Source organism: Rhinoraja longicauda, chromosome 10 (genome assembly GCF_053455715.1).
Source record: "Rhinoraja longicauda isolate Sanriku21f chromosome 10, sRhiLon1.1, whole genome shotgun sequence".
In the NCBI taxonomy this organism is placed as follows: domain Eukaryota; kingdom Metazoa; phylum Chordata; class Chondrichthyes; order Rajiformes; family Arhynchobatidae; genus Rhinoraja; species Rhinoraja longicauda.
Window position 1 is genome coordinate 22,899,813 of NC_135962.1, and position 7,137 is coordinate 22,906,949.

At 38.8% G+C, this 7,137-nt stretch overlaps 1 long non-coding RNA gene across 1 annotated transcript; it reads left to right on the forward strand.

Annotated features, from left to right (window-relative positions):
• The first annotated feature begins 297 nt into the window (after window positions 1-297).
• Window positions 298-3,853, forward strand: LOC144597624 (uncharacterized). Its single transcript, XR_013547772.1, has 3 exons — window positions 298-443; window positions 1,160-1,329; window positions 2,871-3,853. It is a non-coding gene; the product is annotated as an uncharacterized LOC144597624 (long non-coding RNA).
• The last annotated feature ends 3,284 nt before the right edge of the window (window positions 3,854-7,137 follow it).

A 7,137-nucleotide genomic window follows, 5' to 3' on the forward strand; every position in this document is an offset into this window, starting at 1 on the left:
TCTTTTTTTTTCAAACATTGGTTTGGCCTCATCTTACCAGCTTACTTTCACCTCTGTCTACATTTTTATGTACTTTGATATACATTTTTTTTCACAACTGGGCATCTTCAAAAACAACTACAGTGGGACTCAAAGCTGCAGAAGTGTTCACACCAAACTGCATATTAGTTTCTTGTTTATCTTCAGATGAACATGTCAAGGTAAGTGAGAGGCTAATGCAAAGAATCTTGTGAGTCTATGTTTTCTCATGGAGATAATATTCTGTTATAATAGGGGAGTACTCTTCAAGAGTACATGAACTGCACTTCTTGTCACAAAAGCAGGGAGCGCCAAAACAGTCAAGGTTCTCTCATTCGTACCAAAGGCAACTTGATGAATGGCGCCAGCTAAGTCTTAGAGCAGTTCAACATTTGATCCAACACATCCAAACTCATGATGAAATGGTGAATATATCTAAAGTAACCTTAAAAATGAACTTATATATGAAGAAATTATGGACACAGAGTTAAAAAAATCAATGCATGTGCAAAGTATTAAAATGTTTCCAACTATTCTATGTAGGAAACATGCCATTAAGTTCGAAAGAGTGTAGGGCAGATTGATGAGGATTTTACCAGTCTGCCATAGCTATGTATTGTTTACATTTTCTTCCACAAATAAAACTGAACTTTGGTCATAATATTTTTTTCCCTGCAGATTTATGTTTAGTTGAAAAATAGGCGATAGACAATAGGTGCAGGAGGAGGCCATTCGGCCCTTCGAGCCAACACCGCCATTCAATGTGATCATGGCTGATCATTCTCAATCAGTACCCCGTTCCTGCCTTCCCCCCATACCCCCTGACTCCGCTATCCTTAAGAGCTCCACCTAGCTCTCTCTTGAATGCATTCAGAAAATTGGCCTCCACTGCCTTCCGAGGCAGAGAATTCCACAGATTCACAACTCTCTGACTGAATTTTTTTTTCCTCATCTCAGTTCTAAATGGCCTGCCCCTTATTCTTAAACTGTGGCCCCTTGTTCTAGACTCCCCCAACATAGGGAACATGTTTCCTGCCTCTAACGTGTCCAACCCCTTAATAATCTTATACGTCTATAATCTTAAAAAGGCATTTTCCTGTTAGCCAATAGCTCCTCTTTGGTAATTTGTTTATGATCTAAGACAGAGGTCTCCAAATTATGGCCCGCGGACCACATCTGGCCCGCCACGAGATTTTATGGGGCCCGCAGCAAGCTCCTAACACGTTCCGTGCGGTGGGCTACAGGGGGATTGCATGGCAGGTGAGGTCACGACCGCGCAACGCCTTCTGGAGTGCAAGCGGTGAACTTCAGGTAAGCACTTACTATGGCTGCCATTGATGTTTTGGGGTATTAAAGATAGCTAAAGATAAGGTTATACTTTATTGCTATGCATTGGTCTATAATTATTAATAATAAGCTTGTACTGAATATAAAATTTGCTCTGCAATTGCATTTCTTCAACATTTAAACATTCCTTGTTATTTTTTTCCCCAAATGAAATATAAAATTCCTCATTACAGAACAATGAAGCTGAATTATGCAGAAAGAACATTTATTTTACTGTTAACTGTTTTGTGTAGATGTTAATTCTGTATAAAAGACTATTTCTGTTATACTGTACCACTAAATTAATTACATTGAACAGTACAGCACAGGAACAGACTCTTCGGCACTCAATGTCTGCACTGAACATGATGTCAAGTTAAGCTAATCTCCTCTGCCTGCAGGTGATCCATATCTCTCCATTCCCTGCAAATCCATGTGCCTAGATAAAAGCCTCTTAAATGCCCCTATTGTATCTGCCTCCACCACCATTCCCAGTAGCGTGTCCCAGGAACCTACCACTCTCTGTGTAAATAAGTTCCTCGCACATCTTTAAACGTTGACGCTCTCACCACAAAGCTCTGTCCTCAAGTACTTGACATTTTCACCCTGGGAAAAAGGTTCTGACTGACTACTCCATCTACGCATCTCATCATTTTATATACTTCTATCAGAACTGCCCTCAACCTCCAACACTCCAGAAAAAAACAAGTCAAGTGTGTCCAACCTTTCCTTACAAGTAATACCCTCTAATCTAGACAGCATTCTGAACCTTTTCTCCCTCCAAAGCCTCCATCACCTTCCTGTTATGGAGCGACCAGATTGCACACAATACTCCACATGCAGCTTACCAAAGTCATATAAAGTCGCAACATTACTTCCTGACTCTTGTACTCAATGCCCTGACCTATGAAGGAAAACATTATGTACACCTTCTTACCACATTATCTACTTGCATTGTTAATATACATTCTACCATAATATACATTTATTGTACACAAAAGTTTAGTTATTTCTAGTAACTGGTAGTAAGCAATATTTTATACTTAAGATAACATATGTGCAAATTTGGATAATTATTGCATTATGCCAATAATTTTTAGTTTGGAGGCTAAAGATGCAATGTCCCTTAAAACATATCTCAGTCCGAAATCATCCAAGAATAAAAGGAAAAATTACTTTATTTGGTTTGTTATCCTGACGGAAATTGTATGTGCTCGAAATAACGGAGTTTGCATATTGAACATTTTTATTTGCACACATTTTTTCTCTACTGCACAATTCAAACTTGATTTAACCCAGAGTAAATTACTCTACTGATTATATCAGTGTGAGATGGTGATAATCATAAAATTTGGCTGGGTATTTCAAATGTTTCAACACCTTCCAAGGAAAACTGGAATTCAAAGCTCTCAAAGTCACGAGACTATATATAAATATAAACAAGCAGCACAACATGTTACATTCTTCATTTAGGCATTTCAAATGATGGTTCTGCTGACACAGTGTAACTTAAGATCTCATTGCAGAACTACTGATGTACCTCTGGAAATCTCAGAAATGATCTTAGAAGCGCAACATTTAACTACCGTGCAAGTAAGTCATCGAGTAGTCTCAGTAGCCATATGATAACATTTTGTGAGTGAAGCTTCAATCTGTGCATCACGTGCACCATGTGAAGAATCCTAGACTCAAGACGCAATGAAATACACCTTTGTAAACACAGGAGTACACCACCCACCTGCCAATTATCTGATGATGCATCCTTTCTCCTCAACACACCTGATGGGACCTTCCATCTGGCATGCTTCTCACTTATCAGCACTTTGATGTCTTTTTGTGTGAATTGTGGACAACTGTTCCTCTTCTTGTTGCCCTCTGCCTTGTCCAGGGTAACATGATATCACACAGTGTGCCATGGGTAGAGTGCCTTGCACCCATAACCGATCAGCATGCAAAACAGTGACGCCAGTGATGTTAAATTTAACCTCATTACTTCAGGAATCAGACAAGTCATATTTGTGCTTCTTTCTTGGATGTGTTCTTAATTACTTGTTTTTCACCTATTTTCATTACTTTTTTGGGGGGTGGTGGAGGTCTAAATTGGCACCAGCTGCTTGTTACAGCAAATCAAAGCATTGAAATTCAATTTGTAGGCAATAGTGTTAATGTAATGTATTTCCAAAGAATGTAATATTACAGTGCTTCCTCTCAATTATAAAGTCTGTTTACACCTAATTTTATAACTATATCCCATTTCCATTTTAGGAAAACTAGCTTATCAGTGAGATTCGTTACAGAATGTGAATAAGCAGTTATGCGATTGTTTACTTCAGGCTAATCAGTCATTATGAGAATGTTAATTAATTATATGCTAATTAAATAGTAAACAAATACCTCCATCAGGTGAAAGTTTCATAATATTCTCTGTTTTGTGCTACTGTTTAGTAAATTGTGGAAATTGGTAGAACCCGACATCTAGTTCTGCATACTTTGATCTGGAAAATTAGAAAAATGAACGAAACACTTAACAAAATTGTACAATAAAAATATTCGTATGATATGAATGAACACAACAAATTTGTGAATTTTATTTTCAATTTAAAAATCACATCAGAGGAATATTCACTACAGTGGAATTGATTGCAATTGATTAATTATGCACATAATTGACTCAACCAATAAATCTTTTGTTTGTGTAATAAGTTTTTTTACATGGTTTCATTAAACACCTACAATTAATTTTTGAAGGAGTTATAGCACAGAAACAAACCATTCTGCCAGCTGTTAATGCTTCACAAGAGGCTTCTCCGACTCTTCTTCAACTCCTTTTCCTCCCCAAATATGTATCCAACCTTCCTTATACATCGGCGAGACCAAACGCAGACTGAGTGATCGTTTTGCGGAACACCTTCGCTCAGCCCGCATCAACCAATCAGATCTCCCAGTTGCTGGACACTTTAATTCTCCTTCCCATTCCTTTACAGACCTTTTCTGTCCTCAGTCTCCTCCATTGTCAGAGTGAGGCTAAATGCAAATTGGAGGAACAGCATCTCATATTTCACTTGGGCAGTTTACAGCCCAGTGGTATGAATATTGATGATCAGCCATGATCGCAATGAATGGCGGTGCTGGCTCGAAGGGCCAATTGCCTCCTCTAAATGCACCTATTTTCTATGTTTTTATGTTTCTAATATTGATTTCTCTCACTTCAGGTAGCCCCGGCACTCCCTCTCTCTCTATCCCTCCCCCACCCAAGTCACACTAGCTTCTCATTTTCACCCTACAAGCAGCTTACAATGGCCTGTTTCCTTTATCATCATTACTTTTTTGCATATCTTTCATTCATTATTCTTTATCTCTCCACATCACTGCCTGTATCTCTCGTTTCCCTTAGCCCTAACCAGTCTGAAGGGTCTCCACCCATTCCTTCTATCCAGAGATGCTACCTGTCCCGCTGAGTTACTCCAGCTTTTTGTGTCTATCTTCCCTCAAAGGCTTCCATGCTCCATACATCGGCCACTTCTTAGGATAGCAATTTCCACAGTCTACTCATTCCCTGATTGTGGTGGTTTTTCTTGATCTAAGGAAGGGAGTGAGTGAACACAAGCTTGTCCATATCAACAGAGCTGCTGTAGAGGTGGTCAACAGCTTCTAGTTCCAAGGTGGCCAAGGCAGCAAGAACATGCTGAGCATATTTACTTCCTGAGGCATCTGAGAAGATTCATAATTTACAAATGGATTGTCTTGAACTTCTACATAGGCACTCTTGAAAGTATTCTGACGGGATGTTTGTTAGCCTGATGTGGCAACTGCTCTGTACTTGACCGCATGAACCTGCAGAAAGTTGTAAACACAGCCCAGTCCATTACATACTTGTCACTTCCTTCCATCCAGTCAATCTTCAGGGTGAGTTGCATCAGGAAGGCTTTAAGTATTTTCAACAACGCCTGCCACCCTGGCCATTACCTTTCTGTCTTTTACTTTCTGGGAGAAAATACAGGAGCTTGAAAGACTGGACCTCCAGACTTAAGAACAGTTTCTTCCCCACTGCCATTAGAATCCTGAACCAATCACCAACTTCACATCTGCTTCCCAGGTGTGCTGTCACATGTTTTTTATCTTAAATCTACTTCATCTGATTATTCTGTTATTGTACTTTAATATTATTTTGCACTGCTTCAGATTGACTACCATGGTGCACAATTCTGCTGTTTTATACTCATTGTTGGATTTGTTGTGGTATTTATCATTATTATATGTATAATGTTTTCTCCGTGAGCTTCATGCATACAAGGAATTTCATTGCACCCTGTTGCATATGATAAACTAATGTGAATCTGAATCAGAATTACACTTCCATCTTACAAAAGTGTAGAAGGTGCAAGTTTGCTTTTGACTCATGAAATTTGGGTGCCCTGCTGAAGCACTAAACTAGTGAACAGCATCGTCACATTAGTAACAATTGAAACCATTATAACCAACATAAGAATGAATTTGTGTAGGAAGGAGCTGCAGATGCTGGTTTATGCTGATGATAGACACAAAATGTTGGAGTAATTCAGTAGTTCAGGCAGCATCTCTAGTAAAAAAGGAATAGGTGATGTTTCACACTCCAAATTGCATGTACAAATAGTAATGTGATAATGTCCAGGCAGTCTCTTTCAGTCATTTTGAACAAGGGATAATATTGGACAGGTTGGGGATAGCTGACTCCTATTCCCCACTCATGCCTTCCCTTGGGATCTTCAGTATTCACGAGAAAGGAAAAAAGGTCTACATTTAATATCACATCTAAAGCACAGCGCCTCTGACAATACAATGTACACCCTCAGCGTTGGACTGGAGTGTCGGTGTAGATTCTACTGCTAAAATCTCTGGAGTTGAACTTGACCCACAACTTTCTGACTCAGAGTCCAGAGTGCTACCACCTGAGCCACAACTGACAAGAACATCTTTGTCCATACATACACAGTTCCAGCAGGGCTCACATAGCAGTCAAGATTCTAAATTTTCCAATTATTTCCCACCCTACCCCAAGGGCGTTGAGGTCAATTGCAGCACACTTACTCCCCTGATTAAGGTCGGTTACCTCATTAAACCAGGAACCCTGTCGACTGCACAGATTAGCGTTACAGCAGGCAGTGTTCTTTCCTATAGTTTTAAACCCAATTTCTATATATCTGCTGCACAGGAGAAAATACAGTTTCGGATTGATTTAAAATGATAACATGGTCTCATCTGGTAGGAGTAATATAGTAATGTAAACACCACACCAATTATAGAACTACCAACACAAAATTAAAATTTATATTATAAATATACTTCAGTTTATGTTATTAAATAATATAATTAATGATGTTTTACAAGTGATTTTGTAAAATTCAGTTTTTAAATAAATAATTTTACTGAAATTCCTATCATTATGTAGAAAATACTTTTTTTTCTTTTATCATAATTAAAATAGTGCATGGCTAATTCTCAATGGCTTGATATTCCCTACTGCATATCTGTCCACATTCTGCAATCTGTGATTATTGTTTTCAAACATTATCTATCAGCTGCCCCTAGCCAGTACTAGTCTCTAAGATGCTCGAAAATTTAGCATGCTATCAGGATTTACTGTAAGGAATGCTGGCAGTTGCTCCCTTGATAGCACAATAGGGAAATGATCAAAGTGGTGTGTTACTCAGCCATGCAGATCAAGAAAGTCCCAACTACAACTTTTATCCTCTGATGAGTTAGACAACCACAATGAGGGAAGGCATTGAAAGTCCAATGTACACAGGGTGTATG